Below are 26,201 nucleotides of genomic sequence, written 5' to 3'. Positions count from 1 at the left end.
CACTTACCATACTTTTACCACATTATTTGTAGTTTTAATGTGATATTTGTTGTAAATGCACAGTAACCACAACACTTACCATGCGTTTACCACCGTAACCTTAGTTTTACTGTGATAGGTGTGGTAAAAGGACAGTAACCACAAAACTGTCCGTGCTTTTACCTCAGTATTGGTAGTTTTAAAGTGATATTTGTTGTAAATGCATATTAATCACAACACTTATCTTTCTTTTAATGCCTAATAATGTAACAAGAAATATTTGTAAGGTAAATCAGTAATTTTTCCATTAAATAATCCGATATATTTTACATAAAGATATTTTCATTTCTCTTTTTTTCAGCTGAAAAGACCAAAAGGGCCTTTTGGACTCAGTCAGCTCATTATTGTTTGAGGAGAAGTAAACGGGAGACGAAAAGCTACAAAGGCAAATATTCGCAATGGTATGTATATGTTGGTTTTAACCCTAAATCAAACATTTTATCAAGCATTTGTTGTTTCTTAAACCTTCTTACAAAACCCATAGCCCAATCAGTACAAACATAGTCTCAAAGTCTTAATAATTCACAAGATTTAACAAGTTGTCAAATTCGTACAATACTTGTACATAATCATGCAGCTTTTACTCCTAGTGCTGTCAATGGCTAGTGCCTCAATTCCTGTATATATTTAACTCCATATTTGTAAATCAGTTGCACACCTTCTTGGAAAGTAGTCGGATGTCCCACACACTATCAAAAAAGTTTATATTAATTGCATTGTATTCATTAAAATTATTACAATTTGGATCCTGTCTGTTGATATTCCAATGATACATGATGTCTCTCCACAACTCATAACCTTCCTCTGTTTGCAAGAGTGGAAAAGCTAATCTGACTTGTCACATGACATCAGATACTCGATTATTTTGTTGTAATCAGATCAGTTACACTGCTGATAACTGTCCTATTTGCATGTAAATCATTTTTTTTTTTTTTACATGTTATCATGTAACATATTATATCATGTTATCATAATCACGTTTTTAAGTTTATATGATTATTGCATGCTATTAAAGACATACTTTTATTCATAGAAATGCTAACATATCAGTGAACTTATTACATAAAAATGCTTTTAATATATAATTATGCAACACTCCTTACATCAATTAAATCCTACAGTTATAAATAAACTGACTACTTGCAAGTAATGTATTAAAATGACCTTCCTTTCTGTTTTGCAGGATTATCTTTTTTAAAGCTCTACAATATCAAACTCAACAGTTCTTTTAGGAACCAACCCTCACAAGATCTACTAGTGAGTCGCAGCAAATCTTGCCGTGATCAGCCCTTCCCAGGTAAAGTTTCTACAATATTTCAATCAGTATTTACTTATCAAATGTTCTCCCCTGAATCGTATGGTAAATTAACTTAATTATAACTGTGTTAATTGGTATGTTTCAAGAACAATAGTAATTGCACATAGAGTAAGTGGAGACTTTCTTGTTTTACAGCAGAGAAGGAAGACCAGTCCTTATATCAACGCAAGCTAATCGAATAAGTCCTTTGTTTCGGGTGAGGAAGAAACATCTGGTGCCCAAAGAAGACAGAAAGGTGTGTAAGTCCATTGGTATGTCTTGTATTTAAACAATGCTGTGTATTACATAATTTGATCTTGACAATTTTACATTTTACAGATTATCACTCGATTTTTTTATGGGTTTTTCTTCAGTACATAGCTTATATTATGTGCTGCAATATTATATATATATATATATATATATATATATATATATATATATATATATATATATATAATACTTCAATGTGTATATTATATAATGTACTGACTGCTGCTTTGTAAATTTAAATAAGGAACAGGCAACTCTGGCCCTTTTGTGTTCTCCTTTTTGAGGTGGAGAGTTTACCTCCAACCCTAATTGAGCACATCTGAAAATTTTAACTAAAGTCTTCAGGTTTACTTGTAGACAATAGGCAGGAGGGTTTGAGGTTGGAGCTAAATCTGCAGGACAGTGGACGCTGAGGGCCAGAGTAGCCCATCACTGCTTTAAATAAAGCTACACTGTGTCATTTTTTATGTTGATTATTTGCAAAAAAAAACACTTTGTTCTTTCAAAATTATATGTGGTCATTCATGTGTAATTACTTCCACCAACTAATCAAGTACTCTCGCAAGTGTAGAATCTGCCATTCAGAATACATATGAGCGAGTCGCTCGAATGGTGGCAGCCATGTTGCGCCTCCATCTTGAAAATACATTAGCCAAAGAGGGACATACCTGGAAATTCAAACTTCGCCTTTCGCGCCTTTACTTAGTGGCACCGTGACGAATGCGAGGGGGAGATTACTCATAATAATACGGCCACAGTAGGAGTTACAACGCCCTCGGAATGGGAGGGGCTGGAAAGTAATATTCAGTTGGTAGTCTTATACAATTTCACCGCTATATGGGAGAAAATCTTAAACAATGTAGCTTTAAATAACGCAGAGCATAAGCTGACCTGACTGTCCATTAAACAGTTTAATTTGAATTGTTTGTGTTTTTTGTTTTACTTTCAGACCAGGACTGGAGAACGCCTGACGATGGGATGTTGAGACTTCTTCCTCTGAGAAAGATCTACACCACATCAGTGATCACATCTTCTGCTCATCAGTTTTACTGTAGTGCACAACTGAACAAACTGTTTAGATGAGGAAGAAGAACACGAACACGATAGAGACGTACAGGGAAGAGCAAGAAACCAGTTTAGCTGTGATAATGAATTATTTTGTTCCAACACAATATAAAATCAGTTTTCTGTATCATAGGTGACTGAATATGATTCTCTGGCACTCATTTGTGTGGCTTCAGCAGTTGTGAATGGATTAATTTGATGTTAATGTATTTTTGAAGGCTCATTGTTATTTATCTTGAATCTCATTTGCTTTATGCTACTTTATCAACTTTATGTTGTGTCCTCAAATAAAGTGTTGTGTAATAAAGTATGGTGAATATTGTGTATTGAAAGTGATATTTGAGAAATTTGAATTTCTCATTTATTTAGTTTAGTTCATAATTTAAAAACAACTAAATATAATTAATTACCATAATTAGTTTACTTAGGACATAAACATTTTGTTGTGGTTAATGATATTCGGGACAACAATGCAGCAAAAGTTGCACATACTTGCATTTATGCCAGTTTTCAGTGAAATAAAGAGAAGGTGTGTGAATAACAAGAGGCTGCAGTGGGCTATCTTGCTACAAACACTTAAAAGTGTAATTGAAGATGATCCATGTTGATCATTCTAGTACATCTACTACTGCATTTAAAATGAAAGCATAGACATTACTGATGTCAGGCAAATAATCAGCAGTCAGATAGGGTGAAAAGGATATTTTGGCACTGTTTTGTTGTTTTACTGAATGGTGCATTATCCTTGTGATAAAGTAATAGTTCAATATCTAAAATCTGTGTAGACTGTACTGCCCGTCCACCCCCCATGGCCCCAAGAAGAGCAAAAGAAAGCACATTTCAAATGGCTGTAACTCAAAGTCCGGTTAGTGTATCAAAGAGACAATATGAAGGACAACTGCTTATGCTATGTTTACTAAATAATGTTGGGCACAGTTTTCAGACATATATGGCAAGCTGGCATAAAGGTTATTTTAAAAGTGCTCACAGTAAAATATCAAATTGCAACCTATCCCTCATATATATCATAAAGGTTTGCACAATTAACACATTTAGATATCCAGTTGCCCATTAAAAATATTATTTATTTAACATTTACTGTTTCATTACTAAACGTTTTAAACTACATTACCCACATATCTCTGTCATTATATCAATGGAACAGGACACATTATGCTGTAGTTCATTGAAATGTGCAGACATGCTTAGGGTTCTCGGTAAAAGAGAAATTTCTCACAACATAGAGACACTTTCTAGTTACCTTAATGTATAACTAACGTGATAATAACACCAAAACATACTTTGTAACATGCAGCGCTTTTTTATATGGGTTAAAAGATAGTCCAATCACAGCGAGTTCTGCAATAAAGTCACAGCCAATAACAACCCAGCTGAACAAATGCGTCTCACTTACTTGCCCAATTATGGTAAATGATGACAGATCTCTTCTGGTTCCGGCTGCAGGGATAGATTCCTTAAATATTTAATATTTGGGCTGTTAAATATGTATTGATTCTAATTAAATTATAAAACTCACATTTAAAAACAAAAAGACTCCTTTGTGTGGTTACCATCCAAAAACGTTGGATTCATATGATCATGACACAAATTTGCTTATTTGATTAGACTGATGCATACATTTGAAAGAGAAAGCAATGGCACAATGGCAGGGTAGTTTGCAGTTTTTTTTTAAAAATTAAAGATAATTGCATGTACTAAAGTGCTTCTAACATTTACAGTGTATGTATAGTATATCAAGTATATTATATAACAAAATGTAACAAAAGCATAATGAATGCACACAATTTTTAAAGCAAATTCCAATATTTAATGTCAAACTGTTTAAAGACAAATGTAGTGCCAAAACTAATGCACAACAGAATAAAAATCAGTTAATTGTAAACAAAACATAAAATCCAGATACAGGGGCAATCTATTATGGTGACACATACAGTTACTTTAAAAAAATCGCTGATGAAGTTATATTTTTACAAACCACGAGTTGAAATTCAACTTTGTTACGTGAAAATATATTTGTTTCTTCCCTTTAAAGAACAAATAGGTGAAAACTTAAGCACAACATTTTACATTCTCAACTTTAATTCTATATCCTTGTGATTATTGGTCACTTTTATTGTAACTAAATGAAAGGAAATCTTAAATAGTTAATTATTATAAATGTCAGCAAGAAAAGGCTTCTATAAAATACATTCACAGGTAGGCCTGTATTACAATTACATTAACCAGGTAGTCATACAATGATAACATAGATGTAGTTATGTTGGATAAATAGTGACCACTGTAATTAAAGGTTTAATGAAGCTACATGTAAGACATTAAGTCCATCTAAATTTAAAGGTAACAAACTCACAGAATAATGTCCAGTTGTCAAGTTTGTCATTTTTTGAAATACTCTTGCAGCACCAAACAGAACTCCATAAATATTGCTTGTTTCAAAAGGTTGTCCTGAACACTCTCACTATCTTCAATTGTTCGGACAAACACCTGCTATATACACTTGCAGAAATATACATTTGACTATTGCACCATGAAGTCGCTGCATGACTAGAACTAATGGATGTCAATGAATATGTCCTTTACCAAAACTCCTGAAGAGCACTGACGCTTATTTGATAAAGGCATTAGGCAGACCTCAAGTACAGTTTATGAAGATGAAAAACAAAATTCTTTAACAATATGGAAAAAGATAAATGACTATTTTAAATAATGGTTCTGCATATATCAGAGATCATAAGAGTGGGACTCCACATGCAGACTTTCAGAAACTGTGACAGAGCAAAGGGAGCACCTCGCTGGACACATCCTACGCATGCCCAAACTACACAACAGAAAAACAGTTATGAAGTGGACACCACTAGGAGGATGCAGGAGACAGGGAAGACCAAGGAAGACATGGAGACAGATGTTTAACGGACAACTGAAGAATGTCAGTGTCCCATGGGAAGATGTGGAGAACTGGTCCATGGATTGAATACGTTGGAGGACACTTGTTGCCCAATGTGCCCAGCACAGGACTTGATGATGATGTTGTGAGTTTATCCATAACTGTGGGATATTTTTCTGTAAGGAGTATTGCATAATTAAATGTTAAATGCATTTATGTAATAAGCTCACTGATATGTGGTCATTTCTATGAAAACAAGCATGTCTTTAATAGCAAGCAATAATCATATAAACTTGTTTAAAAATAACACGATTTACATGCAAACGGGACAGTTTTCAGCAGTGTAACTGATCTGATTACGACAAAATAATCGAGTATCTGATGTCATGTGACAAGTCAGATTAGCTTTTCCACTCTTGCAAACAGAGGAAGGTTATGAGTTGTGGAGAGACATCATGTATCATTGGAATATCAACAGACAGGATCCAAATTGTAATAATTTTAATGAATACAATGCAATTAATATAAACTTTTCTGATAGTGTGTGGGACATCCGACTACTTTCCAAGAAGGGGCGCAACTGATTTACAAATATGGAGATAAATATATACAGGAATTGAGGCACTAGCCATTGACAGCACTAGGAGTAAAAGCTGCATGATTATGTACAAGTATTGTACGAATTTGACAACTTGTTAAATCTTGTGAATTATTAAGACTTTGAGACTATGTTTGTACTGATTGGGCTTTGGGTTTTGTATGAAAAGGTTTAAGAAACAACAAATGCTTGATAAAATGTTTGATTTAGGGTTAAAACCAAAGTATACATACCATTGCGAATATTTGCCTTTGTAGCTTTTCGTCTCCCGTTTACTTCTCCTCAAACAATAATGAGCTGACTGAGTCCGAAAGGCCCTTTTGGTCTTTTCAGCTGAAAAAAAGAGAAATGAAAATATCTTTATGTAAAATATATCGGGTTATTTAATGGAAAAATTACTGATTTAACTTACAAATATTTCTTGTTACATTATTTGCCATTAAAAGCATGATAAGTGTTGTGATTAATATGCATTTACAACAAATATCACTTTAAAACTACCAATACTGAGGTAAAAGCACGGACAGTTTTGTTACTGTCCTTTTACCACACCTATCACAGTAAAACTAAGGTTACTGTGGTAAAAGCATGGTAAGTGTTGTGGTTACTGTGCATTTACAACAAATATCACATTAAAACTACAAATAATGTGGTAACAGCATGGTAAGTGTTGTGGTTAATATGCATTTAGAACAAATATCACATTAAAACTACAAATAATGTGGTAACAGCATGGTAAGTTCTGTGGTTACTGTCCTTGTACCACACCTATCACAGTAAAACTAAGGTTACTGTGGTAAAAGCAAGGTAAGTGTTGTTTTTACTGTGATTCTACTACAAATACCACTTTGGAACTAATTGTACTAACTTACTTTAAACCTAATTTGAATATTATTAACTAATAGAAGGTCTAGGCCTGTAGCACGACACGTGACAGATAGTGTTTAATCACCTTGTTTTGAATTAGAAAGCAATGAAACGCAAAGCCTCCGTGTCGATGACAGATAATGCAGTGACTGAACATGAGCTAATCTGATTCATTTCGACCATCAGAAAAGACATTATATCAAACATTATTAGGACAGTGTATTTTGCTACTTACCAACATCTGGCACACATGAACTGATGCCAAATAACGCGATGTGTTCGGAAGGAGACTTCTTCAACGTGATTTCCTACTGATAAAATTTGTGTAGTCGTTTATACTTTTTTTTTTTTTAAATCAATAAACAGCAAAGCAGCCCAGCTTCCCTGGCAATAAGACCGAAATAATAACATTAAAAGAAATACATATATAAGCCTAAACATTATAAGATATCGTGAATAAATGTCGATTAAACAGCTGCCCGACTGGCAGAAAGAATCGTGCATTACATTAGTAAACAAATAAATTAATTAAATAAATAAATAAATACAAATGCTGATATCACGAAAATAACGAAATAAACGTTAGATTAAATACGTTTACTCACGAACCAGTAGATTAAATGACGTGACCATATCACAAACTGCCATGCGACTAGGCTGTGTGGCACCTCAAAAGCGTGGAAAAAATTCCTAATTTATATTAAAATGAGTGTGTAGGGCTACTGAGAAGTCTGTACATTACTCATATTATTGTTTTTATGACCTTTATTTAACCATCTGGAACGGAGAAAAAATGATACCACTTATAGCGCCTCTAGTGGACTTTTCACTCGAAAAGTGCAGGGAAACGTACCTGGAGGTACGTATTTCAGGTTTTGCAAAAATGTAGGCAGAGTAACGTATTTCCAATGAGCCTGGGTTGCAAAATAAAGTGAAACCGATGATATAAGTAATTTACAAAATGCTAATTTGAAACCATTTTGAAATAGTTATTTGAACCAGCCACTGCATGAGCTTAGTTGAGTTTTTTATTATCATTGTTTTAATTGTTTTTTAAAAACCATCCCGTCGAACTTTCTGTGCTTCATTGACTTGGCTTCTACTATATTTAGTTCCACACAGATTATAATGAATGACAAATTGACTTTGAAATTCTAGAACTGAAAGCACAAATTAATGTGTTGGGTAATGTGTCTGTACCACAAATTTTTACTTTTTTTATGTTTTTTGAGTGCAAAGTCAAAACATTTGGTCAGATGGTCAGGTCATACTAAATTAATTTGTTTGCTTTAAATAATTGTTTGTATATGCCAAATGTGATTTTTTTTAAATGTCTGTGTGAGCTTACTACAAACTACTTTCCCGATGGGGATAAATAAACTTACTACTACAACTACTACTACTACTGTGCATATACTTGCTCACATTGCAAAAACTTATTTTAGACTCATTGATTATGGAGTGATTCATTTTAATGTTTGCCATGGTAACAAAATGCGATTTTTAGTTTCAATGGAGCACACTGTTTTTACTCTGTTCCCTCACCTCAATGTTCAAAAAGTTGCGATAAGATGTGACAGTGTTTGCGATCTCTCAGGGGCCTTTGAGCGGTGTACACAGCAGCTCCGTTATCTCCACGGTATTTTGGTGGCGATATAACACTGAATCAATTATGAGTACACAGATATGGGAAAGGTTTAGTCTGCAAAAGATGCTACTTGACAGCTAGGATGATATGATGACAGTAAATAAGCCATGTACATTTCTTGGTCTATAAATACCAACCCCTTGAGGAAATGGCTGCGTGTTTAGATAAAGAGTGGAAAACTGTGACAAAAAAAGCATTGGAATTTCAAATCAGGCTTGAAGAAAGGAGAACTATAATGATGACAATAATACAAATGACAAGTAGAATTACAGTGATGGGGAGCATCCTTATTTTTACGTGGCAGATATGCATGAGCTGTGGGGGGTTTTATAGGACAAGTTCTGCTTAGCTAGCTGAGAACTCATATGAAATTATCAAGAAATAGATGTTGTCAAAGTATCTATCATCTATGAGTTTTTTCTTCTCTTGTGGTGTGTTGACAGAAAAATGGGTTTCCAGCTGTTAAAAATGAACATTGAGTCTTGGAAGAACATATGTCAGGTCAACTGATTCACACTTGACTGAGCAGAACTATGAACAGTGCTAGTTCAGCCATGCTTTTGTACTATCCAATCTCATGTCACTGATGGGCAATATTACGCTATGGATACAGACTGGTTACAATAAAAAAGAAACACTGTTTTTTCCCCCTCTTTTTTTGATTCTTCATTTCTTAAATCAACACGTGACAAAATCAGGACATGGATAACACAAATCATAACATGGATTATTTGTTATTTGAATGCATTCCTTGAGAGTAACTTAACAAAGAGTAACAGCCTGTGTACATGACCTAGACTACCAAACACTAGCACAATAAGTTGGCATCTGTACCCAAGGTTCTCAATGGTCAATATCAATGACTGCTATTTTAGAATCTTAGAGCAGTAAGAGTCCTCCATAAGCAAGTCAAATGCACATGACACCTCAAATAGTGTAACTTGTTTGCCATTCTGAGAGATGTTAACAATATCGGGCGTGTTAGCAATTCCTAAAAAAGTGTTTGCAGGTGAGTTAAACCATTCAGACTGCACAGTAATGTGTTTAAAGATCTGTTCCTCAGCCACACAGGGAATCTGAGCAGCAATGAGGTACATGAGTCTGTCATGTCTGGCCCCATACAAAAATGTAATATATGGCCATATATGTACTTATATTTTAAATAGCATGACATATATCTATACATATATTTGACTTATCTGAGAACACAATATATGCCTGCAACATATATGAACATTTATGTGTCCAAACATGTGAAGCACATATTTGAGTTCATCCATATATGATACCATATATCTGCATATATTATAGTATAGTATTGGTTTCTCGCATATATGGACAACATTAAATATTAATATGTGACATACATATTTGTTTCCCACATATTTGATAAATGTATGTAAACATACATGCATGTGATACTGATGCATTGAAATAAGTACATATATTCATATATACACTCACCTAAAGGATTATTAGGAACACCTGTTCAATTTCTCATTAATGAAATTATCTAATCAACCAATCACATGTCAGTTGCTTAAATGCATTTAGGGGTGTGGTCCTCGTCAAGACAATCTCCTGAACTCCAAACTGAATGTCAGAGTGGGAAAGAAAGGTGATTTAAGCAATTTTGAGTGTGGCATGGTTGTTGGTGCCAGACGAGCCGGTCTGAGTATTTCACAATCTGCTCAGTAACTGGGATTTTCATGCACAACCATTTCTAGGGTTTACAAAGAATGGTGTGAAAAGGGAAAACATCGAGTATGCGGCAGTCCTGTGGGCGAAAATGCCTTGTTGATGCTAGAGGTCAGAGGAGAATGGGCCGACTGATTCAAGCTGATAGAAGAGCAACTTTGACTGAAATAACCACTCGTTACAACCGAGGTATGCAGCAAAGCATTTGTGAAGCCACAACACGTACAACCTTGAGGCGGATGGGCTACAACAGCACAAGACCCCATCGGGTACCACTCATCTCCACTACAAATAGGAAAAAGAGGCTACAATTTGCAAGAGCTCACCAAAATTGGACAGTTGAAGACTGGAAAAATGTTGCCTGGTCTGATAAGTCTCGATTTCTATTGAGACATTTAGATGGTAGAGTCAGAATTTGGCTTAAACAGAATGAGAACATGGATCCATAATGCCTTGTTACCACTGTGCAGGCTGGTGGTGGTGGTGTAATGGTGTGGGGAATGTTTTCTTGGCACACTTTAGGCCCCTTAGTGCCAATTGGGGATCGTTTAAATGCCACAGCCTACCTGAGCATTGTTTCTGACCATGTCCATCCCTTTATGGCCACCATGTACCCATCCTCTGATGGCTACTTCCAGCAGGATAATGCACCATGTCACAAAGCTCAAATCATTTCAAATTGGTTTCTTGAACATGACAATGAGTTCACTGTACTAAAATGGCCCCCACAGTCACCAGATCTCAACCCAATAGAGCATCTTTGGGATGTGGTGGAACGGGAGCTTCGTGCCCTGGATGTGAATCCCACAAATCTCTGTCAACTGATCAAGATGCTACCCTATCAATATGGGCCAACATTTCTAAAGAATGCTTTCAGAAACCCAAACATGAGGGGGGGTTGGCCCTTCCTGATTTTCGCATTTATTACTGGGCCACTTACTTACAAGTTTTTGCACTATGGTTGGAACAGTCGGCTAATGCCCCAGACTGGCTTCAGATGGAGCGGGATTACTGCCATCCCTATGATCTTGGAGCAGTGCTGCTTTCCCCAGTGATACTAGACAAAACTGCAGTTAATGGTTTTGTCATAAAGAGTCAGTTACGTATTTGGAGACAGATAAAAGAATACCTTAATATAAAATCACTCTCCCTCTTAATCCCGATCGCAAATAACCCATCATTTCCCCCTTCGAGGTTGGATTCGACCTTTAATCAATGGAAGGAATTGGGTATATGCACAGTCAAGGACCTTTATTTTGATGGGGCGTTAGCTTCCTTTACGCAACTACAACAGAAATACAACCTTCCAAAATATATTTTTTTCAGATTTTTACAGATAAGGAATTACTTGCGTACACATAATGTCCCCCTGGATGAGGTCCCGCCCTCCATCTGTGATGATCGTCTCATTCAGTTTAGAGGAAACAAAAATCAGTTATCTTTAATTTATGGAAAGTTACAAGCAGCTACTTCTCCCTCTACAATCTTGATCAGAGAGGAACGGGAGCGAGAGATGGGGATTGGAATCTCTGAAGAGATTTGGCAGAATGGTTTAGAGGATATTGATAAACAATCGGTCAATACAAGATTATGCCTCATTCAATTTAAGGTCTTACATAGATTACATTTCTCAAAAAAGAAATTACATAGGATTTTCCCCAAAGTCTCACCTCTTTGTTATAAGTGCAAATCAGAGGAAGCTGATTTAGCCCACAGTTTTATTTTCTGCCATAAAATACAGGGATTCTGGTGTGAGGTTTTTAAAATACTTTCAGATGTACTCAATGTAAACCTGGAACCAGACCCATTATATTAGGACATTCTAACCATATATATCCGTTGAACAGTGCCCAACAGAAATTTCTTACATATTGTCTGATAACAGCCAAGAAACTGTTACTACTGTTTTGGAAAAAGGTTTACCCTCCTGATGCTAAACTATGGCTTGAGGAACTGATGTCTACTCTACACCTGGAACGAACTAGATACCTTTTTAAAGGCAACATGGGACAATTTCACAAGATTTGGGATTCTTTCATCTGTTACCTCAATAGGAATGTTATTCTTTCATGCAATGTATTGTAGGCTGACTTAAGAGCAGTGTATTAATGTCATTGGATTGTATATTAACAGGCGGGGATGGGGTGTTGGTTATAGTAACTGTTTTTTAATTTTTTATTAAGTTTATTATTTTCGTGTTTATTAAGTTTATTATTTTTATTATAAGAAAATCTATCCTGAAACCTGTAATTATTTCAAGGCTATTTGATGTCTGAATAAAAAAACAATTTAACAGAAAAAAAAGAAAAAAAAATGCTTTCAGCACCTTGTTGAATTAATGCTACGTAGAATTAAGGCAGTTCTGAAGGCGAAAGGGGGTCAAACTGGAGCTTAGATCAGGTCCAAAAAATCAAGTGCACGTTGTGTCCGAGCCCGGCCCGGTCCGACTCATTAACTGTAATTATGAGCCCGAGCCCGATTTAAACCCGACCATTTTTAATACGTGGGCCGTTATAAACATGGGCGACGCCAGATCATTTTTTAACGCAGGTGCTGAATGGGTGCTAGACCATTGACAGGGAAGAGCTGCACAATTTATATATATATATATATATATATATATATATATATATATATATATATATATATATATATATATATACTATTAATAAATGTGCAAAAATTAATATTATAATTTTTTTTAATATTCAATTATTTTAATTATCACAATGAAAGTTTTAATTTTATTAAATTGAACAAGCACAACATTCAGCATTCAATCAAACACTATTAAAGATTCATTATTATTAATTATGTTATTTCGACATATGTGTACGTGCAACAAGCAAGATGTGAATTTGTAAATTCGGTGACAAGCGTGCCGAGAATTGATTTAATTTTATTTGTGCTATGGTGATCGCGGCTCGGTGGCGCCTCCATGTCATGATTATTGTCAACTATATTTGCTTCTTATTTATTAAATCCAGGCAATTGGTTGATGAAAAATGTATTAAAATTAAGATACAATTTATACAAAACGAAATTCACTTTAAAGAAAGGCTTTCTACAAAACAAAACATAATGAAGTGGTCAAAATCATGCCTGAACCACTCCATGTTTCCTGATATTGATGCATCCTATGCATGCTCCTATCTACTCTGTTCACTTTCATAATAAAGGATTATTAGGAACCATAATCAACATAGACCATAATCAACATAGATGGAAAAAAATAACATCATAATACTTTAATAAATATAAAAAACACTAAATGCGCTTATTTAATGGCTACAACACGTACAGACTCTCTAGCAGCGCGCCGCACTTGCACTCAACAAAGCCGACACATATATTGTCACTGCCCACGACTAGTTTAAAATATTTCCATACCTCCGACTTTCATTCATACTTGCTCAAAGTTAATTCTCCTGTTTTCATTTTTTTCTTTACTTCTTCAAGCTCCATGTTGCACTTAAGCTACACAATACAGCACAGCGTGCGAGTGGAGGAGACGCTGCGCGTTACACGTGACTGTCACAGTGTCTGGTTGTGTTTCCCTGGCGTTCACTAGAGGTCCTCGTTTTCACGGTGTCATTCACAATAGACTACATTTCCCAGCATTCTGTTCTGCCACTCATCTGTTCACTGCACACAGCTGTTTCCCATCACCTTGTTAGTTCTGTGTGTATATATATACCCTGTCTGTTTTAGTGTTTGTCACGGAGTCATTATTTTATGTCCCCACATTTCTGAGGTTTGTTTCTGCTCGTTTCTCGTTTTTGTTGTTTTGTTCTTGGATTGCTTATACGGTGTTTGACCCTTGCATGGACTGGATTACGTGTACGGATTACCCAATAAACATACTGCTATTGGATCTGCTGTTTCCCTGTGTGTGTGTCGTGACAGTGACGTGCTTAATCAAGGGCCTGACCCGACCCTAGTGGCGGGAAATATCAAACCGGCCCGGCCCGCGGGTCGGGTCAGGCTCGGGCAGAGAATCTAAGCTCTACGTCAAAGACATTATTAGTATGGTGTTCCTAATAATCCTTTAGGTGAGTGTACATATATGCGTCTTACATATATTTAACATGTATGTGCATATATGGGAAAATATATGGTACTTGCATGATATTAAATTTTATACATATTACATATACATTTTATATATTACATATATTCTCATATAGGCAGCAGACATACATGGGCACTGACATTATATATGTAATTTACATATATTTACATGTATTACATTTCTGTATGGGTATATAGTCCTTTAAGTGATGCATAACATGAACAGCAACTGTTCATAATGTGGGCTACTGACTCCAGGTGTTGAGGGGGGTGTGCCGAGGGGTGAATGGGTGGAGGAAAACCATAGTGATAGGTTGTATTTTGTAGGAAGAACCTGCAGACGTGCTTTCACACAGAAAGTGAGGATCTCCTCACTGATGGTGGCATTGCTGTAGATAGTTTGTGATACGGAGTGGTCGGAGAGCGGTGATACAGTTTTGCCAACTTTCCCTGGAGTTTCAGACTGGACCAGTACTCCATATTTTGGGCTCTGTGAATAAACAAGAGAGTCTGCCTTGATGTTCTTGGCTGGAGCAGGTAAACAGTGATGCTATGGTGCAGCCTGGCTTCCACGATGACAGATGGGTCCTCTACGACTGCATCAGAGACCTCTACAGGTCGATAATGAGAGTTCCACTTCAGTTCAGTACCTGTCTTCCACCATAGGTCATTTTAGTCTGGCCAGTCTGATGACACACCAAATCCCCGTGCCCGTCCATCTAGCTTTCCATTGGTCTTTCTTTTAAAACCCCCAACAGCACCCATCGTAACGGCTGTCGTAAATGTAGAGAATTTTCTGACATGATTTTACGCACAGCTCTCCTTGTTATGTGTCTGATAACATCCATCAAAGTAGCCTGGACATCTACCGTCGGCCTGCAATTTCCTATCTACAGAGTTCATGGATTATGAACGATTGGTGATTCCAGTATTCCAGTACACACACACACACACACACACACACACACACACACACACACACACACACACACACACACAAATATATATATATATATATATATGGACAAACGATTATTTTCATTACCTTCCTTCTGACCCTCTGTATGAAACAATCAGTTTTTAAGAAGCGGCTCCTTTAAGGCTTGTTGATATATGCATACCTGTCAAGTTTTGGATTTGAAAATAAGGGAAATTTTCCGGCGCCCACCGCAAGCAGTCCCACCACCCCAAACCAAGCTCCAGTAACGTTATCCCTTACATTTTTAGACAAGTGTTATAGCTTAAATGAAAACACAAAAGGGTATATATGAAGAGCATTTATTTTAAAGGCTTATTTGCATATTTTCTGTTCATTTAACATTGCTTGTCTCATTTACATTTTATTTTCATTCCACACATTCTTTTAATTTCATATTGCTTTTCTTTTACAGCTTTTCTTTACATGTCACATAACTTTTATTTACTCTTTTAGTGAGTTGTTGTTCAAATTTGGCATACCCAAACTGAAACAGATAGCCTACAGTTCATAAACACTTTGCACTAAAAGCACAAGTATGATCTCATTTGAAAGCTGACACCTGGCAGTTTATTGTAAATGTAGAATTAATTATTGTCATAATGGAAAAAATAGTTATTAATAGCTACAAAGTTTTGTAAAGTTATTAGAAATGTATTTTGTATGAAACATCTTCAAAGTTTCTGAGAATACAATAGTGGTCAAATACTGAAACTTGAGTGTTATATCTTAATGATGTATAGTTTGCCAAGGTAATAACATTAAATCTGATAGTAACTTTGAACTATTTAAACAAACAAAAAAACGCTTCAGTGCGTCGGCGCACTGGCAACGGTTAACAGGTTTTAAGATGCTAAAGTCGCAGTTACAAAACGCGTGACTGACCCCTACCCTGCTCCTCTTCAGAAAATAAATTCGCTGTCCCATTGATCGCGGTATTTACATGAGCGTTTTGGTTTTGTGGCAGGAGTGCCTTCCGTCTCTGTCGTAGCGTCCACCATCCGTCTCCGATTTTTTTCTTTTTTCCCCCCGCGTTGTCACTCATCATCTGACCTCACACACTAACCTTGCGACAACTGCCACCTACAGTACCCACAGTACCTGTAATAGGCTACTGCAGTTGGCAGTTATCGCGTGGCTAGTGACAGAGCTCAGATTGGGAATGTTTTTTTTTTATCCGCCCGGGCCATTATTATTTTTTAATAGCGCAGGTTAAAATACGGGAGATTTACGGGAAAATACTAATACGGGAGGACGGCGGGAAAGAAGGGTTAAATACGGGACTTTCCCGGCCAAAACGGGATACTTGACAGGTATGGATATATGGCCACTGTTATGATTGGCTATAGTCATTGCATAGGAAACGGTATCAACATACACTCGCTATTGCACATGAGTAAGAGTTTTGAAAACATTACCCATATAAAACCATAATTTACAGACAAACCATTTGAAATCATTTACTTGTGGTTTGTGATGCAGTTTCTGTCAGATCCATTACAGTCAGCTGCTTCATCATCACCAAAAGATAATTTGCAATCTCTTCATTACACTGTGTCTCTTATACAAAACAATCTTTCATCAAATTCACTGAACAAACTTACAAACAATCCTCTGACGCGATCCAGGACACCATGACATCCTGCAATATCAAAATGAGACATTTTTGGAGCTTGATTAAATTAATGCTTTGTTGGTGAAGAGGAGGATGTTTTAAGCCATGAAACTTACATTATGTTTTAATAGTACAAAGACCTCTTATACTGTATGTCAAAAGATCAAGGCACATTTGATTTCTCATTGATTACCTCTTTAAATACACAATCATTAAGACATTTCAATCATTTTAAGCATTTCAATAAAATTAGGCTATGGATGGATGAAATCTCCTTTGTAATCACCTGGGTTGGTGTTACGCCTCCAGCTGGATATGTGACTGACTGGAAGTATGACAGTGAAGGACAAAAGTATTGTTTAATAATAGCAAGATATTTTTTTACGAAATCTGAGAGATTTCTGTCCCTCCATTGACAGTCCACACAACTACCACTTTGACGCCTCAAACAGTTCACAAAATAAAAGTAATCCATATGAATCACATAATTTAGTCCACATTGTTCCAATAGACTGGCTAACTTTATATGATGAACAGATTGAATTTAGGCTTTGACTCACGTATAAACCTTAATCGACGAACATAAAAAAAGCTGTTTGAATGCAGCTTGAACCTGCTTGATGCTTGAAAACAAACCTTATTGGTTCTCTCTGAAGCGCAAAAGTGCTGCGTAACACTAGAATAAACCTCATGCGTTCTTGTGGAAACTCAAACGTGCTGCGTAACACTAGAATGAACCTCACCGGTTCTTGCTGAAGCACAAACGTGCTGCGTAACACAAGAATGAACCTCATTGGTTCTTGCTGAAGCTCAAACGTGCTGCGTAACACAAGAATGAACCTCATTGGTTCTTGCTGAAGCTCAAACGTGAAGCGTAACATGAGAATGAACCTCAGTGGTTCTTGCTGAAGCTCAAACATGCTGCCTAACACAAGAATGAACCTCATTGGTTCTTGCTGAAGCTCAAACGTGAAGCGTAACATGAGAATGAACCTCAGTGGTTCTTGCTGAAGCTCAAACATGCTGCCTAACACAAGAATAAACCTCATTGGTTCTTGCTGAAGCTCAAACATGCTGCGTAACATGAGAATGAACCTCATTGGTTCTTGCTGAAGCTCAAACATGCTGCCTAACACAAGAATAAACCTCATTGGTTCTTGCTGAAGCTCAAACGTGATGCGTTACACGAGAATGAACCACATGCGTTCTTGTGGAAACTCAAACGTGCTGCGTAACACAAGAATGAACCTCATTGGTTCTTGCTGAAGCTCAAACATGCTGCGTAACATGAGAATGAACCTCATTGGTTCTTGCTGAAGCTCAAACGTGCTACCTAACACGAGAATGAAACTCATTGGTTCTTGCTGAAGCTCAAACGTGCTGCCTAACACAAGAATAAACCTCATTGGTTCTTGCTGAAGCTCAAACGTGCTGCCTAACACAAGAATAAACCTCATTGGTTCTTGCTGAAGCTCAAACGTGCTGCGTTACACGAGAATGAACCTCATGCGTTCTTGTGGAAACTCAAACGTGCTGCGTAACACAAGAATGAACCTCATTGGTTCTTGCTGAAGCTCATACGTGCTGCCTAACACGAGAATGAACCTCACTGGTTCTTGCTGAAGCTCAAACGTGAAGCGTAACATGAGAATGAACCTCAGTGGTTCTTGCTGAAGCTCAAACATGCTGCCTAACACTAGAATAAACCTCATTGGTTCTTGCTGAAGCTCAAAAGTGCTGAGTAACACGAGAACGAACCACATTGGTTCTTGCTGAAGCTCAAACGTGATGCGTTACACGAGAATGAACCTCATTGGTTCTTGCTGAAGCTCAAACGTGCTCTGTTACACTAGAATGAACCTCATTACTTCTTGCTGAACCTCAAACATGCTGCGTAACATGAGAATGAACCTCATTGGTTCTTGCTGAAGATCAAACGTGCTGCCTAACACTAGAATAAACCTCATTGGTTCTTGCTGAAGCTCAAACATGCTGCGTAACACGAGAATGAACCTCATTGGTTCTAGCTGAAGCTCAAACGTGCTGCGTTACACGAGAATGAACCTCATTGGTTCTTGCTGAAGCTCCAACATGCTGCGTAACACTAGAATGAACGTAATTGGTTCTTGCTGAATCTCAAACATGCTGCGTAACACTAGAATGAACCTCATTGGTTCTTGCTGAAGCTCAAACGTGCTGCGTTACACTAGAATGAACCTCATTGGTTCTTGCTGAAGCTCAAACGTGCTGCGTAACATGAGAATGAACCTCACTGGTTCTTGCTGAAGCTCAAACATGCTGCGTTACACTAGAATGAACCTCATTGGTTCTTGCTAGAGCTCAAATTTGATGCGTAACACGAAAATGAACCTCATTGGTTCTTGCTGGAGCTCAAATGTGATGCGTAACACGAGAATGAACCTCATTGGTTCTTGCTGGAATTCAAATGTGATGCGTAACACGAGAATGAACCTCATTGGTTCTTGCTGAAGCTCAAACGTGCTGCGTTACACTAGAATGAACCTCATTGGTTCTTGCTGAAGCTCAAACGTGCTGCGTTACACTAGAATGAACCTCATTGGTTCTTGCTGAAGCTCAAACGTGCTGCGTAACATTAGAATGAACCTCATTGGTTCTTGCTGAAGCTCAAACATGCTGCGTTACACTAGAATGAACCTCATTGGTTCTTGGTGAAGCTCAAACGTGCTGCGTAACACTAGAATGAACCTCATTGGTTCTTGCTGAAGCTCATACATGCTGCATTACACTAGAATGAACCTCAGTGGTTCTTGCTGAAGCTCAAACGTGCTGCGTAACACTAGAATGAACCTCATTGGTTCTTGCTGAAGCTCAAACATGCTGCGTAACATGAGAATGAACCTCATTGGCTCTTGGTGAAGCTCAAACGTGCTGCGTAACATGAGAATGAACCTCATTGGTTCTTGCTGAAGCTCAAACGTGCTGCGTAACATGAGAATGAACCTCATTGGTTCTTGGTGAAGCTCAAACGTGCTGCATAACATGAGAATGAACCTCATTGGTTCTTGCTGAAGCTCAAACATGCTGCGTTACACTAGAATGAACCTCATTGGTTCTTGCTGAAGCTCAAACGTGCTTCGTAACATGAGAATGAACCTCATTGGTTCTTGCTGAAGCTCAAACATGCTGCGTTACACTAGAATGAACCTCATTGGTTCTTGCTGAAGTTCAAACGTGCTGCGTAACATGAGAATGAACCTCATTGGTTCTTGCTGAAGCTCAAACATATTACGTAACACGAAAATGAACCTCATTGGTTCTTACTGAACCTCAAACGTGCTGCGTTACACTACAATGAACCTCATTGGTTTTTGCTGAAGATTCCGTTTACCACAACTGATGTGAGAGTTGATCAATGTTTATATGTAAATGAAATAAAAAAAGTGATTTTGGCTCGTAAGAAAATTGACTAAACCGCTCAATTCATATGGAGTTTTACGATCTGTTTATGAACTGTGTGAAGTGTCAAAATGGTAGTTGCGTAGCTGTCAATGAAGGAACACAAAGATCTTCATTTGTGTTCCGAAGATGAACGAAAGTCTTATGGGTTTGGAAAAACATGAGGATGAGTAATTGATGGCAGAATTAAAAATTTTGGGTGAACTAACCCTTTAAGAGAATTTTAAATAATTTTTATTTTAATGTCACAGTTTTAGCGGTCCTCTTTAAAAATGTCTATAGGTGGCGAATTACGCTACATTGATGAGGAAGTTATGTTCTGGTCAAACGGTCAAAGCAGTTAAAAAAAGTCAGACTCTAATCTGTGTCGATCTCTTCACTTTCATCAAGTCTCAAGCAAGTCTAAGTCGCAGTAAACACAAACCAAGTCAAGTAAGGTCAAGTCAATAGTTCACTTCAAGCAAGTCAAGTCGAGTCCTGCTAAGGGTCAAGTCAAGTCCAAGTCAAGTTACAATTCTAAACAGAAAAAAAGTTTAGCCTCAACCTTATTTATTTTTGATTACCATGATTACCTTTCTTATACATTTATATCATAATATTAATAATATTCATATAATTTATTACAACATGGATTTATGATTATCAAAATTTGGAATTCTTATTATAACAACAATTATATGAAAAATGTTGAAGATAAAACATTTGAAGGTAAATTCACAAATGTAATGCATTATTTATATTGGTTTTATAGTAAATGTCATATGTTTAACTTTGCATATATATTTTTTATGCAATATCACCGGCAGACATTAGCTTTCCCATTAATAGCCCATATTTGACCCCTTAAATTGATTTCTTGGGGCATTTTTTTCTAACTATGTTCTAACCCTTTTTTTCTAACCATGCATTTACACTGTAATTACAACACTATACACAATGTTATGAGATTAATGATTTAAATATAATAATTTTAATATAGAAAAAAATAGATGCAAAAAATAATAAATAATATTTTTTTAATTATGAAATTAAAACCGCCAATAGATGGCGCTAAATCACCGTCTTAATGAACGAGCCATAGAAGGATTAATTCAACTGATTCGTTCAAAATGGCAGATTCAATCTGGAACTAAGTAACGTCCTGGTTGCGTATGCAACCCACCGTTCCCTGAAGGAGGGAATGGAGGACGTAGTCGACGGTCGACTGAATTGGGATCTCGCTAGAGAGCCTATCCTCTTCGAGTACTATTGAACGAGCCAATGTAATTGGCGTGCGTGATTCGCATCACACACTCCGCCCCCGCGGTGCGGGTATAAATACGGAAGTGGATGCACGCACTAGTTGCTTTTCGCTGATGAGCCGAGAGTAACCCGGGGTCAGCGGTGGTCCAGCGGTAGTGGGAAGGGGACTACGTCCTCCGTTCCCTCCTTCAGGGAACGGTGGGTTGCATAAGCAACCAGGACGTTCCCTTTCAGACGATAACGTCGGACGTAGTCGACGGTCGACTGAATTGGGATCACCCTTTGAACACGCCACTAACGCTGCCACCTTCCAGTGCCTAAACCAAAGCCTCCTGATGCCCCCGCAAATTTAAGGCGGGGAAGGACAGGGCTTAGGCCAGGGAAGTCACTGCTGTTCCTACAGGACCACTGGGAAAGCGTTCCCCGTACATTGGAAGGAAGGGATGCTGCGGAAGCCACATCCAACCCAGAGGGAGGAAACGTGGAAAATACACATATGAACTGGGCGGAAACCGGTGTAAAGACTCTGGGGCGGATCTAATCCGTGGGGAATTTGCATATCATAATTAATAATTGGTAATTAATAATTATTCATACATGTTTGGATTAGATCAGTCTTACATGTTAATAAAACTCCCGATAAGGGATGATATGTAATTTTACCTGCATGCATGCTTGTGTATCCTTGCACTTAACCACAAGTTGATTGCAATTACCTGCACGGACCACGTCTTACAAAACAGGCTAAATTAATTAGCTCAATTGTCAGACTAATATCTGTGGGAATCCACAATATCATCTTACTTTATAGGATTTCAGGAAAAGCAATTCTGTGGCCACAAGAATTGGGTTTCCTGCCCTATAAACACATACTCTTTAAAGTATCTTTAATTTGTAAGCTTGTTGCTATAAGATCTTTTGGCACTTAAGGGACTTAAATGAGCAAAAAGGCAGTACATCAATCAGATGAATATAATGAATTTAATAAGGCAGAACTACTTATGTATTTACTACGGTTACATGGGATATATTTATTTACAAACATAATAAACAACAAAACACGATAAGGCATCGATGGACGAGAAATGCATAGAGTGTGGACAATGGAAACACGTGTGAGAGGGGAAGGGACAGAGAGAGAGAGAGAGAGAGAGAGAGAGAGAGCATTGGCAACATTCCCCTGAGAGTCCCCTGCCTGTGACAACACGAAAACATCATCTTAATGCTTCTTAGAAGCTCTATAAAGAGATATACTTAAGTTTCTGGGTCTCTCTGTGTCGCGGCATTCCTGCGCGTGCGTGAGCGGAGTCCTTTAGGAAGCGTCACTGGGTGCTGCTTGGCGCGCGTTGAACGGAGTTTCCAAGTCTTTGGGGTAACATTACCAAAGGAAAATAGTTCGGCTAAGTTTGTTTCACTTTGTGGAAATGAGCAGAGTCGACTACGGAAAACAAAACTTTGACTAACAAAGAAAAGAAATAAAGATCTCTACGGGGAAATCACGCGGAGTTAACGTCACATCTTCGCATGGCTGGTGAAGAAGCGTGTGTGCGTCTCTCGCCACGTGGTCACGTGCGCGTGTTTCTCCTTCAAAACGAGCGCGCGCTCGTTTAAAGGTCCCTTGTAGATGGATTTGCTGAAGAGATATGTCACGCGGTGTTCTTTTCACTCGTCGATTGGAATTAAACACGGAGACTTATCTAAGACTGAAAAACACAAACTAAACTAGAAACAAATAAAAGAAAGGCGAAGAGCTCGCCCGGAGGCGAGACCTTACATTTTGACAGTCGAAAGTAACAGAGACGAGCGGAGGGGGGAAGCGTCAATTATCACCTTGGAGAAATCCGGCCTCTTGCTGTTGACTTGGCCAATTAGAGGGTTGGAATTTCACAGGCGGGACTTATTTGGTTTTTATTGCTCTTTGTCTAAGAGAGAGACATTTGAAACCGACGAAATTAGGGTGTTTAAGAGCAGAATCTTCACAATTCTTATAATACTAATGTGTCACAAGTTTAGCAAAATGTAATGTCAATTAACAAATGGGGAATGAAGATTGGAGTTTATCAAGACCAAACTTGCCACAAATGGATTTGGTTAAACATTAGTTGGCCAAGTTTAAAACATTATCGCATTAGAGTTGTCGAGAAACATAGACCAAACCACAAAAAGGCAACTCATGAAATAGGGAACTTAGATACATTGTTCATACAATTCTCAAGTGGATATATAATAGCATATACTGTATATATATGAATACAGGATTCATTTCTCCTCCTTGGTTAGAATTCAGAGAGGGTGGCAGTTCTGTGAACATTCCTTTGGGTCGTAAACGCCGTTATCTAAGAACACCAGTGATATTAGTTTTGGTCTCTTTTCACTCCAAAGATGGAGAACATAGTAAACTATATTTTTCATTAACTTCTTACATATATTTGGCTCGAGCAAGTTGAGCGATTTCGTTTAATACCAATCACTCCGTGTTTGTAACGCATACAAGGATATATATAAACTCTTAGACCTTTATAGAAGTCCGCAAGGTTCAACTACATAACTAACAGTCCTAGATAGACAGGATACAGTATAAACTTCAAACATACAGGAATACATCATGTTTACATTTCATAATCACTCATTTCTGGGTTTTAATGTTATAGATGCATATATGTGTGTGTGTGTGTGTGTGTGTGTGTGTGTTGTCCATTTGCGCATCTGGCATTCCTTCCTCGCTAGGGGGGGGGGTTTGGAGATAACGGTCTTCTTGGATGTTGGCTCGCGAACAAATCAGGATCGCGCGAGGATCTCTGTGGGGACTCATTACGCTGTAAAGGTGTCACAAACTAATCTACCCTCCAGACTGGCTGGCGCTAACGGAAGATTTAGAATTGGAAGAGTCATAGGTTGGGGCTTTAGAAACCCCTGTTAACGTGTGTTTATTGTGTTAAGGAATGCTGACTCCATGATTCTGCGCCCATACCCTACAGTCCCCCTTTTCGTCGGATGACATCTCTGTGGAGACATCATCGGACGACAATCATCACAATGGCGGATGGCAGGTGAATCATGAGGGTTTTGTAGCAGGTGGTTATTGAGGCTGAGGGCTCAGCTCGATGAGATTCAAAGCGGTGTCTGGTGTGATCCCCTCTTTCCGGGGGTTCCGTCGGAAACCTCCAGACACGGCTTTCGTGAGCTTGGCTGTCGATGTTCGCATCTCGTTGAGCCTCCTATACAGGATGAAGGCCAGGCCTAGTGACAGGATGTGGCTGACTACCATAGAGATACACAGCGCGGTGTCGGCTGCGGTCCAGGCTTGGACAACAGGTCAGGTGTATTTGTAGAGGGTCAGTTGGCGTGGTGACGGCGGAAGCCAGCACCGTTTGGACAAGGCTTAAGGGTATCAGGTACGGTGGAATCCTTCCCATGGCTAGGCTGTCAATGGAAGAGCTCACCTCCCGCAGCATGTCTGCCATCAGGGCTGTGACCAGCTGAGTTTGAGCAAAGTCATTCTGGAAAACCGTAAACAGCTGTTTCATAGAGTTCACGGTCTGGTTCAGCAGGACGCTGTGAGTGTTGAGAACCACCACAGTTCCCCTCAAAGTCTTGCCGATGGTCTGAAGGGAGGCACTTTGTGTGTTGAGTTGCTCTTTTATCTGTGGGATTTCAGTCCGGATTTCGGCCACGTGCCGTCTCACGGTGGCTAAGTTCACTGAGTTGACACTAGACATACCGATGTTAAACAGAGTTCCGACGGCAGCGGCGGCTCCGAGCAAAGCTCCAAGGAACCGTTTGGAGCGGCGGTTGTGTCCACTTAGCTCCGCTTGTGTGACAGTCATTTTCTCAAGTTGGTTGAGCATGTGCCTGACATCGGCCTCAGCGTGAGTGAGGGAGTCCTCTGTCCATCGGGCACCGGCCCAACTATATTGGGCCACTGCGCTGGGGTAATGTGCTCTGTAAACATTACGCGGGTCTAGTCGAACATATACTTTCTGGGTGTGGGTCCGGCAGTTGGTGATCAGGAGTCCCGGTTGTTCCCTCAGGACGATGCCTGATGCCGGACCTGGTGAGATGATCTCCGATTGCGGCTGGCCTCTGGTCGACTGAAGGCACAGGATGGCAAACCACAGCAGCATCCTGGTAAAAGTGAAAGGGAGAGAGAAAGAGAAAGGGAGGAAAAATTTCAGCGAGTGTCGTCCTTGGTTGGCTAGGACAGTCTTTCCGCTTTTGAGGACGCCGGTATGCCACTTGGTTCGGTGTCTTGCAAGTGTCTCTGGTGCTGCGGTGTGCAGCACATGGTGCGTCATGGGCATACATTGGCATGACCCCCCTTTTGCACTGTGGCACCACAAGCTGTGGCGCAGTGATGGCATCAGGTGCAGAACGCTGAATGTTGTCTTGTGCACACAGCATGTGCCGGTAGACGTCGGTTGTCAGGGGCATTGGTTGTCGGTGGGTGCAGACGGCGTTCGTGGGTGGTT

General features: G+C 38.5%; 1 long non-coding RNA gene across 1 annotated transcript; it reads left to right on the top strand.

Annotated features, from left to right (window-relative positions):
- Positions 1–375: 375 nt before the first annotated feature.
- LOC143713145 (uncharacterized) lies at positions 376–2,890 on the top strand. Its single transcript, XR_013195091.1, has 4 exons — positions 376–440; positions 1,223–1,336; positions 1,493–1,592; positions 2,559–2,890. It is a non-coding gene; the product is annotated as an uncharacterized LOC143713145 (long non-coding RNA).
- The last annotated feature ends 23,311 nt before the right edge of the window (positions 2,891–26,201 follow it).

The sequence above is a fragment of the Siphateles boraxobius genome, unplaced genomic scaffold (genome assembly GCF_051911475.1).
Source record: "Siphateles boraxobius isolate OS27281-9 unplaced genomic scaffold, OSU_SipBor_1 12, whole genome shotgun sequence".
NCBI classification, from domain to species: Eukaryota; Metazoa; Chordata; class Actinopteri; order Cypriniformes; family Leuciscidae; genus Siphateles; species Siphateles boraxobius.
This window is presented reverse-complemented; position numbering and strand designations above follow the sequence as displayed.